This window comes from Staurois parvus, unplaced genomic scaffold (assembly GCF_062004578.1).
Source record: "Staurois parvus isolate SC_StPar_1 unplaced genomic scaffold, SC_StPar_1.0 ptg000227l, whole genome shotgun sequence".
NCBI lineage: Eukaryota > Metazoa > Chordata > Amphibia > Anura > Ranidae > Staurois > Staurois parvus.
In genome coordinates, this window is record NW_028318023.1 from 5,143,188 (window position 1) to 5,154,950 (window position 11,763).

Sequence of the window (11,763 nt, forward strand, 5' to 3'; positions counted from 1 at the left end):
TGTTGCGACCTTTACCGGTGCCCGACAGACCATGGAGCATGATCTCCATGGACTTCATAGTGGAACAACCGCCGTCACAGAATCATACTGCAATTTTCGTGGTGGTGGATCGCCTTTCAAAAATGGCCCACTTCCTTCCGCTGAAAAGTACCCCGTCTGCTTCTGAGACAGCACAAGTTTTCATCAGGGAAATAGTGAGACTGCATGGTGTACCCAAAAATATAGTCTCAGATCGGGGTGTTCAATTTACTTCTAAATTCTGGAAAGCTCTATGCGAAAGTCTGGAAGTGAAACTGTCCTTTTCCTCAGCTTATCACCCGCAAACGAATGGGCAGACTGAGCGGACCAACCAAACGTTGGAACAATATCTCAGATGCTACACCGCGTTCTTACAGGACGACTGGTTGGCACTCTTGCCCCTGGCGGAGTTCGCCTACAACAATGCAAGTCACTCTGCCACCAAGCAGTCCCCGTTTTTTGCCAATTATGGTTTCCATCCCACCTTCTTGCCCGACCTGATCCCAGAAAACCCGGTTCCTGCAGCTCAAGAGTCCTTAAAATTCTTTGCGTCCAACAACAAATTGTTACAGGAGGCAATGGCAAAGGCCCAGGAAGATAACAAAAGGGCCTTTGATAAAAGAAGAAGAGGGGAATTGGTCGTGCACCCAGGGGATCAAGTTTGGTTAGCAACTACCAACCTAAAGATGGTGTGCCCGTTGAGGAAATTGGCACCCAAGTTCGTGGGCCCATTTCAGGTGAAGCGGCAAATTAACGAAGTGGCTTTTGAATTAGCTTTGCCCGAGTCTTTCAAAATACACCCAGTATTCCATGTATCTCTGCTAAAACCTGCCACTCCAGATCCGTTCCTGGACCGTAGATAAGGGCCGCCCTAGACGTTCAGGGAGAGGAGGAATTTGAAGCAGAAGCAAACCTAAACTGCAGGAAGAGAGGGGGTCGGACACAGTACCTCATAAAATGGAAAGGTTATGGGCCAGAAGAAAATTCGTGGGAACCAGCCCAAAATGTCCACGCTCCCAGACTAATTCAAGAATTTTTCCGTAACAACCCACAAAGGAGAAATCAGTTGGGCATCCAGAGGCTGCCCGTAGGGGGCAATGTCAGGCTTCCCTGCGGCGCGTAGGTCTGTGCATGCGCAGATTGCCAAGACACACTAACACGTAGGCGCTAGGACCTGGGCGCCCGCGGCGGCAGTTGTGTCCGCGCATGCGCACACGGGAGCGCACTTGTCACCAATGACAGCGCAGGGCACTCTATTTAAAACCGGCTCTTGCAATGCTCAAGTGTTGTATGGTCTTACTCCTGTTATCCTGTTGTATCCTGAGAGATTGCTTGTTGCCGACCCTGCCTGACCCTGATCTGTTGACCGTCTCCTGCTCTGATTCCTGGCTTGTCTGACCATTCTACTGTTTGCTCCTGAACATATTGACCTCCTGTTATTGAACTTGGCCTGTGACCCGTTTATCCCTCTGCCTGCCGCTCTGTACCGTTCTGCCTCCACTGTTACCAACCCGGCCTGTCTGACTACGCTTAATTCACCTCTTCACATCAGGCTCTCACCCGCTACGTGCCACTGGCAAGTACCTCTACCACAGCTGGTTGTACCCAGGGGCCGCGACCTGGTTTTGGCCTGCTCTAAGTCCATCCCCACCATCAGGGGCTCTGGTGAACAAGCAGGTCGGGGCTTAGATTCCGCACCTTGGGGAATTCCGGCCTGTGGGGCGCTAGAGGCTTCTGTCAGTTGTTCCTGACAGTCTGCTTTCAGAAAATATGTAGTGTTTTGAAGGTTTTATGTAATCTTCAGGCCTAAAATTATTTTTTAAATGTGTGCAAAAAAGCAAAAATGGCTCTGGAAGTGAAAGGGTTAATGCAGAAGAGACATAGTTTGTCATTTCTGCATTAAAAATCTTGCTTGTTTGCCTTTTTTCTACTAAAGCTCCACTCTAAAACTAACTGATCCCACTTTCACCTTCCCCTTCACAGATGTATACGGTCTAAGATCCAACAGTCATGGCCTCCAGTGTTCTGAACATCCAGCACCCCAAATCTCAGTCTCCTGGCCATGCCTGCAAAACACAGCCCAATAGACCTCTACTGTACCACCTCTCTTCAGTTCCAGCCTCAGGACACAGCCCCATAGATTTCTATAGGGCTGTAATGCACACGAGATAGTGAGACTTGCGACACTGGGTGTAAACAATCTCCAGAAGATGCAGCCATCGGACCGAGGTAAGTATGCATCTATGGAGGGGGAGGGTGGGTTAGGTTAGGGCAAAGGAGATAAGTGCTTGTAACCTCTCAGTATTCCCCTACACTACCTCTCCGGCATCTACATAAAAAGTTATGCAAGAACAGGGGTGGAGGAGCTGTGCCCGCACAGGTAGTAATTAGACACTCCCAAAAGAGAAAAGAGCTCTGATGTGCATTAAGGAAGGGAGGGGGACTGTGCTTGGAAAAGGACTTCTACTGGAGTAGTCAAATTCCATTGCAAGGTCTAAGGAACATTACAAGTCAAAAGGAAATTGTTTATGGAAAAGGAAAACACTGCAATGAAGAATTTCAAATACTTGACTGTTCTGTGCTTGTATCTGAAATTTTTTTGAACTGCTGACAGGTTCTCTTTAACCATTTGCCAACCGCCCCACAGCAGATACACTGCTACAGAGCGGCCGTGCTGTGCAAAATCACATATATAAACGTGGTTCTGCATTTCCTGGCTGCGGGCACGTGCATGCACTGCCGGCACATCGCTTCTGTTGTGATTTATCACAGCAGAAGCTGATAAGCAGGTGACAGCCAATGGATGAGTGCCTGCACCTGCCGATCGTCTAGGAGACTGACAGAACACAGCTCTGCCTATGTAAACAAGGCAGAGTCGTGTCCAGTCAGAGGCAACGTGCTGGATTCTCTTTCCCTGCAAAGCAGGGAATAGAATCCAGCACATTACCTAATGAAAGCAGCAAACACAGTACCCTTACACTTAGCTATTTCTTTGAATTCAGTCCTCTATAGATTGATAATTTTAATTTACATCAAAAAATGGGGCATCCTTATGTTCTTAACGCATTACCCAGTCCATATCAGTATAGATATCCAGCATGAGATTTTTCCCCATTGAGATCTGATGTGTTTTCAAAGTGTTCCTTTAATTTTTTTGAGCAGTGTGTATATACATACACGCACACCATAGATTGTAGACACTATAAGTTTTGCGCAAACCAATCAATACGGTTATTGGGTTTTTATACCAAAAATTTATAGCAGAATACATATTGGCCTAAATTTATGCAGCAATTTCATTTTTTTTATTGTACATGTTTTATAGCAGAAAGTAAAAAATATCGGGGTGTTTTTTAAAAGTTTTTGGTCTTTTTTTGTTTAAAAAATGAAAAACTCAGAGGTTATCAAATACCACCAAAAGAAAGCTCTATTTGTGAAAAAATATTACATAAATTTAATTTATGTACAGCATTGCATGACCTGCAACTGTCAGTTAACCGCTTAAGGACCACCCTATAGCAGATATACTACAGGGCGGCACCTGTGTGCGAAATCACGTATATATATGTGATCTTGCATTTCCAGGTAGGGGGCGCGCGTGAGCCACGAGTACGCCCTACCCGTGCCGCCATTCGCGGCCGTCAATCACCGGGTCCTGGCCAGTAATTACCTGCCAGCGCCTGGTGATTACCGAGCATCTCCGCTGGGGAGGAAGATTGTTTTGTTTACAAACAATCTTCCTCCGTCAGCTCGAGCACACTGCTCGGGATGGCTATGCACAATACAACCATCCAGATCAGTGTGTTTACAGTGAAGAACACAACCCTCGCCCCCTAGTACAGCACCCAGTTAACCCTTTGATTGCCCCTCACATTAACCCTTTTGGCCTAAATTTATGACGAAACATGATTTTTAAAAAAAATTTTTACTGGACATATTTATTAGCAAAAAGTCCAAAATATTGTTTTTTTTTTTAAAAATGTCAGTCTTTTTTTGCTTACAGCGCAAAAGATAAAAAATGCACAGGTGATCAATTACCACCAAAAGAAAGCTCAATTTGCGAGAAAAAAAGGACGTAAATTTAATTTGGGTGCAGCATTGCATCACCACGCAATTGTCAGTTAAAGTAACGCAGCGCTGTAAAAATTGGCCTGGCCAGGAAAGGGGGTAAATCCTCAGGAGGGAAAGTGGTTAATATAACGCAGCACCGTATCACAAACAATGGCCTGGTTAGGAAGAGGAATAAATCTTCCAGAGGTCAATGGGTTAATATCTTGCTGAACATGAACATGGAGAGGCAAGCTGTAATCTTATCACTTAGCCTGTCATTAATAACATAACACAAACCATTTAGAAATGATTATCTACGATTCACTTCAAACAAAAATGTCCACTTTAGAGTTCCTGCTACAAATGCTCACTCTTCCTAGTACCCCATCTACTCTGGGTATATCACCTCTTCCACCTTTCCGTTCTTCCTCTCTTCTTTCTTCTTCCTGCCTTGCTAGCGTTTCAAACCTCACTTTCAGATACTGTAACCATGAGTCCTAATCCTCACTCAGATTTTTGCATCATGCGTTCCAAGCCTCATTCTCAGACATCACGCTGATGCGTTCCAAGCCTCATTCTCAGATATCTCTCATGTCTTCCAAGCCTCATTCTCAGATATCACTCTCATGTCTTCCAAGCCTCATTCTCAGATATCACTCTCATGTCTTCCAAGCCTCATTCTCAGATATCACTCTCATGTCTTCCAAGCCTCATTCTCAGATATCACTCATGTCTTCCAAGCCTCATTCCTAGGTCATCATATGTTCCCAGTCACCTTCTCATATAGCTACCTCATACATTCCAAGCCTCATTCTCAGATATCTGCCTCATATATTCCAAGCCTCATCCTCAGCTGCCTCATATATTCCAAGCCTCATTCCCAGATAGCTGCCTCATATATTCCAAGCCTCATTCTCAGATAGCTGCCTCATATATTCCAAGCCTCATTCTCAGATAGCTGCCTCATATATTCCAAGCCTCATCCTCAGCTGCCTCATATATTCCAAGCCTCATTCCCAGATAGCTGCCTCATATATTCCAAGCCTCATTCTCAGATAGCTGCCTCATATATTCCAAGCCTCATTCCTAGGTATCTTCATCATATGTTCCCAGTCACCTTCTCAAATATCTGCCTCATATATTCCAATCCTCATTCTCAGATAGCTGCCGCATATATTCCAAGCCTCATTCTCAGATATCACTCTCATGCGTTCCAAGCCTCATTCCTAGGTATCTTCATCATATGTTCCCAGTCACCTTCTCATATAGCTACCTCACGTATCCAAGCCTCATTCTCAGATATCTTCCTCATATATTCCAAGCCTCATTCTCAGTTGCCTCATATATTCCAAGCCTCATTCCTAGGTATCTTCATCATATGTTCCCAGTCACCTTCTCAAATATCTGCCTTATATATTCCAATCCTCATTCTCAGATAGCTGCCTCATATATTCCAGCCTCATTCTCAGATATCACTCTCATGCGTTCCAAACCTCATTCTCAGATATCGCTCTCAAGTTTTCCAAGCCTCATTCTCAGATTTCACTCTCATGTCTTCCAATCCTTATTCCTTGGTATCTTCATCATATGTTCCCAGTCACCTTCTCACATATCTGCCTCATATATTCCAAGCCTCATTCTCAGATAGCTGGCTCATACAGGTGAAACTTGAAAAATTTGAATATTGTGCAAAAGTTAATTTATTTCAGTAATGCAACTTCAAAGGTGAAACTAATATATGAGATAGACTCATTACATGCAAAGCAAGACAGTTCAAGCCGTGATTTGTCATAATTGTGATGGTTATGGCTTGCAGCTCATGAAAACCCCAAATCCACAATCTCAGAAAATTAGAATATTACATGCAATCAATAAAACAAGGATTGGCTCCCCAAATCAACACAGACTATGGAAACTTCACACTGGACTTCAAGCATCTTACAGTGTGTGCCTCTCCATTCTTCCTCCATACTCTGGGTCCTTGGTTTCCAAATGAGATGCAAAAGTTGCTCTCAGGTAAGATGCTTCTGACGTTATTTGTTGTTCAGGAGTGGCTTGACAAGAAGAATACGGCATTTGAAGCCCATGTCCAGGATCCGTCTGTGTGTGGTGGCTCTTGATGCACTGACTCAAGCCTCAGTCCACTCCTTGTGAAAGTCCCAAACACTTTTGAATGGCCCTTTCCTGACAATCCTCTCCAGGCTGCGGTCATCCCTGCTGCTTGTGCACTTTTTTTTCCACACTTTTCCCTTCCACATAACTTTCTATTAATGTGCTTTGATACAGCACTTTGGGAATATCCAACTTCTTTTGTAATTACCTTTTGAGGCTTTCCCTCCTTATGGAGGGTGTCAGTGATGGTTTTCTGCACAACTGTCAGGTCAGCAGTCTTTCCCATGATTGTGATTCCTACTGAACCAGACTGAGAGACCATTTAAAGGCTCAGGAACCCTTTGCAGGTGTTATGGCTTAATTAGCTGATTCGAGTGAGACACTTTGAGCCTAGAATATTGCACCTTTTCACAATATTATAATTTTCTGAGATTGTGGATTTGGGGTTTTCATGAGCTGTAAGCCATAATCATCACAATTATGACAAATCACGACTTGAACTATCTTGCTTTGCATGTAATGAGTCTATCTCATATATTAGTTTCACCTTTTAAGTTGCATTACTGAAATAAATGAACTTTTGCACGATATTCTAATTTTTTGAGTTTCACTTGTATATCTGGTCATCCCAGCTCCTGATTCCGGACATTATGACCAGAGGCTGAAGCGCCACCAGACACGCTGTACAGCTAATGCAGTGAATACCTAGGCCTTGGCAAGAGATCCTGCCGCTACCACCTGCAGCATGGCGACACAGGCCTCTGCTCTGGAACCTACATTCTCGAACTCTAAGAACTCTGACTCTCTCATGCAAGCTATTAATGGCTGCCAATCTGCCCTTACCACAAATACTGATCATGTGCACACTGAACTGGGCCTCATCTGCAGGGACCTGGATATGTTATGGGAGAAGATCAGCAAGGTCGAGCAGAGAGTGTCCTCAGTGGAAGATATTCAGAGAGACCACAGGGCAAATATCTGACCAATATCTACAGCTTAGACATGCACTACAGACCCAAAGCCAATCTCTTGCAATAAGCAAATCTATTTCCCCTCTGGTAGCTTAAGTTATATATGCCACCATAAGAAAAGGTCTGATTTCGCATATATATATATACAGTCCTATTAGCATCCAGTCAAGATCATACCACACTCAAGTGTAGAGCACAATGGGATCAAGATATAGGGGAAATTAGTGGGGACCAGTGGGACATGGCTCTGGAGTCAGTCCCTTCAACCTCCTTATTGGCTTCACATAAACTCTCACAAATATTTATCCTCTACTTGGCTTACCGGACACCTGCTAAGCTATTTGATGGAGAAGGAGAGAGACCATGTGTCCTAAGTGTAACGTACACAGGGGGGATTTTCTACACATGATCTAGCGGTATCCAAAACTTATACTTATCACCCACTACTGGGCGAAGGTTCTGCAAATCATATCCTTAACTGCCCAGGTCTCCATCCCTAACAACCAGCTAGTATGTTTAATGGGCAAAAGGGATACAGAACAGTTTCTACCTGGGGTTTTTATTATAGTTACCCACCTCTTATAACTGACTAGGAAATTACTTGCTAGATACAGGATGCCATCCACGATACCAACCAAGAACCAATGGGTAAACTGTTAACTCTCTCTTGCTACATGAACAACTCACTTATTGTCACCGTAATGCTCTCCAAAAATTTGAATTGTTCTGGCAGGGTTGGTTATAAATCCCCAGATTGGCCCCGAAGCAGCTGGTAATGACTAGGCTACTACAAGTATGAGGGCCAAAATGAGAAAACAATGAAAAAGTTTTCTAGGAGCATTGTTGATATCTTTGTTTCCACCTAACGTTCAGCTCAGTTAATGTATGTGTCCTTGGATGTGATAAATTACTCTTTGATATTTAACACAGATAGGCTGCTACCTATCTATTAAAAAGGTTTGTCATTAATGTTTGTAATGGATATGGTTATATCTGTAAAGCATAATGGGCGTGTTGTAGCCTGGATTGATCCTATATTGTGTAACAATACCATTCTGTACTCTATATGCCATAATGCCACTTAGTGGATGTTTGTCAAAAGTTTGCATATTCATAAAAATAAAAATGTTCATTTTCAATAGTCCAATATTAGGAATTTAGGGCTGAGGATGTGGAGAACCACAACCATCACAACAACCTGTGGATCATTGGGCTCCCTGAGGGTGCAGTAGGCGTGGACCCTACAACCTTTACCGAGAATCTCCTCAAATCTCTTCTGCCTCGGGCTAAATTCTCACTTTATTGTAGTTGAGCAAGCCTATCGCATGCATACGGCCTGCGGCCCGCATGGGGTATCACCCCGCACGTTCATTTTCAAACTTCTGAATTATATGGACCTTGTGCATCAGGTTGCTTGCAATCAAGGGAGATCTGCTCTATAAGAATACAAAGCTCCTCATATTCCCTGATTAGTATGTGGAAACCCAACAACAGAGGAAATCCTTTGACTATATCAGAGCTAAACTTCACACCAAAGGTTTGAAGTACAGCATGTTCCCTTGCAACCTGAGAGTGTAAAATGGTGACCGGATGCGCTTCTTCACTTCCTGAGGATGACACTTTTATAGATAGAAACTCTCTGCAAGTAATCTGTTTCTGGGCCTTGCTGCCTTTCTGGTTGCCTACATTTAGAGTTCCATGGGACTGCTTGCCTTGCCCCTATGTCCTTCCCAGGGGCGGACTGACCATTTGGAAACTCGGGCACTGCCCGAGGGCCCAGGGTCAGTAGGGGGCCCCATGGGATGCCCCTGGTACCTTTTTCATAGGCTTTTTTGAGTTTGGGCAAGGACACAGGGGCCCCATGATCCCTTATTGCCCGGGGGCCCCATGAGTTGTCAGTCTGCCCCTGATCCTTCCATAGATGTTTGCTGTGGGGAGAACCTGGGTGTTCTATCATACCGATGTTTAATATAGATTGCAGCTCGCTCCTCTTACAGTGCTCTTGACACCTGCCTGGCATTGCTTTGTGCTCCTTGTAACAGAACCGGACCCCGACTGCACTAGGGTATTTCCGTTTCCCTGTCTCTGACTTTCCCTGACTCCCGCTTCCCTGTCCGAACACAAACCACGGACACCACTCTTGAACGAAACCAGGAAACAGACTGCTTTATTTTAACACAGACACAAGATATAAACATTCAAGGGAACAACCAACCTCCCTGCATAAGGACACAGGGCAGGGCAAACCAAATCTAGCAACAAGAAACACATCAGCAGACAGTCCCATCAGGGGGAAGGAAACACCCCCCACCAAGCCAATACACAAACACATACATCCAATAATAGTTTGCTCCCAAGCAAGACACACAATAGAACAATGGGACACAACCACATGGCATTAAACAATGACCAACCCCCCACCCCACCTATACATGTCTACACAATATCAGGACATCTCACCCTGCACCCCTAACAGGCACAGGGTGACTTACACATAAGAGGGATATGGGGAGCTGAGACGGGTTTCCCCACCTGTCAGGAATGGACTCGCCAATAGTGGTGGGACTCACCTGCCTTATGGGTTGCAGTACCAGGACTGGCCAGTGGGTGCTCTCAGCAACCAGAGGCTCACTCCTGCAGTCAGTCAAAACACCTGAGGCTGATTGCAGGAGGTGCATATAAGGAATGGCCAGACTTGCAATCAGGGCCTTGGTGTATGTTTCCCAAGAGCCCCGTACCTGCATCCTGTCTGCTTCCTGTCTGATCCTGCTTGATCCCTGACTCTGATTGAATTCCGCCTGTCCTGACCTCTGCTATTCCTGACCACTCTCCAGTCTGCTCCTTTGGTACCTTGTCTGCCTGATTGTTCCTGACCCGGCCCATCTGACTACGCTCTGCCTGCTCCTTTGTACCTTGCCTGCCCATTTGCTACCGACCCGGCCTGCCCGACTACGCTTAGTATTGTTCTTTTGTTATGTGTTGGGGGTTTTGGTTTGGTTTGTTTGCACTGTGTTTATGTTTAGTCTTGCACTGCGTTTATGTATTGTTTAGTCTTAAATAAATTATATTGTTTATACTATATCTGAAGCCTGCGTTTCCCTGTGTCAGTCCACACACCTCTGGTCATACCCGGAGCCCTGATACCACCTATCCGAAGTGAGCTGTGTTCCATGGGCCCCCCACCCAAAGTGACTTCCGTCACACTCCTTTAATGTTTTTTCCTTCCCTGGCCTACTATCACCGAAGTGAAGGTATTGGAGCTTATGGAACTTTCACCCTGTTGGAAGTTTACTGTTCTTCCTAGTTAATGTTTAACTGCAATTGTTTTAAGTAATGTACCCTCCATTTTTTCCAGGTGACCTGCACCACAATTATTAGCTGGAAAAACTTTGTCATCATTGTGCTCCATACGAGTGGTCTAGAGCTTGTGTGGGTTAAGAATGTGTTTAGAATTGATTTGGTTTAATGTTTTTCTTTTACTGAAATATTGCATATGCTCATGTCTCTTTGGCTCTGTGTGTTTGGTACCACGTATTACCTACTGTGTCGAGTGTTATTCCCTCCATGTTCAGTTAATTTCTGCTGGATGGTTAACTGCTACACTTATCTCTCCTATGGTCACCATGTCTTATTATAGTTTGGTTTAGTGGAACATGAGGAGTCTGAACAACTAAGCGATCCCTGGTGTTTCAGTTTATAAATACCTGCAATCCACATGTCTGTGTACTCAAGGAGACGCATGTAGGACCCCGAGTCTAAAAAAAACGTGGGTTGGGCACCACTACCACTTATTCTAATTTTACCAGAAGCATGAGTATCATGGTGTGCAAAACCTTGTCTTTTAAACTGCTGGATTTAGTGCTGGACCCTCATGGGCACTTTATAATTATGCACTCACAAATTGGTTGTTTGGTTGTTTGGAGACAGTTTTGGTTGGTCTGTACTTACCTCTGCCTGCCTCCATCAGATTTCTACTTAACCACTTCCCCTCCGGAAGATTTACCCCCCTTCATGACCAGGCCATTTTTTGCGATATGGCACTGCGTTACTTTAACTGACAATTGCAGTCATGCAACTCTGTACATAAATGAAATGTATATAATTTTTTCCCACAAATAGAGCTTTATTTGGTGGTATTTAATCACCTCTGTGTTTTATTTTGTGTGCTATAAACAAAAAAAGACCAACAAATTTAAAAACAAACAAAAACTATATTTTTGACTTTTTGCTATAAAACATATTCAATAAAAAAAAATAAAATTTCTTCATAAATTTAGGCCAAAATATATTCTGCTACATGTCTTTGGTTAAAAAAAACTGAATTGGGGGGTGCTCGTGAGCAGCGCTAGCAGATGGCTGCTCGGTGATTGCTCTCCTCCACCGCTGGCTCATCCATGATCACCCTGGCTCCTGGAGAGCCCGCTGTACACTCCACCACTGCCCTAGCCCTCCGATGACCTCCCCGCCACATATGGGGAAGAAGTTGGCGGCCTCCCGCATCTCCAGCATTAGATTGCCAGACCCTTCCATTTCTGCGGCCTACCCGCCGTCACTTCCGCCAGAAGCCCCAGCCTCGATTTTGGTGGCTTCCCTGCCGCTACTCCCGGGCGAA

At 44.6% G+C, this 11,763-nt stretch overlaps 1 protein-coding gene across 2 annotated transcripts in view; it reads right to left on the reverse strand.

Annotated features, from left to right (window-relative positions):
• The window catches only part of COX18 (cytochrome c oxidase assembly factor COX18), a 31,736-nt gene extending 27,132 nt beyond the window's left edge, over positions 1-4,604 (reverse strand). The window contains exon 1 of one of the 2 annotated variants that reach the window (XM_089679601.1): positions 4,475-4,604. The gene's annotated coding sequence lies outside the window, so the exon portion shown is untranslated. The remainder of the gene's footprint in view (positions 1-4,474) is intronic. The other variant, XM_089679605.1, reaches the window with a different exon arrangement.
• Positions 4,605-11,763: the final 7,159 nt, after the last annotated feature.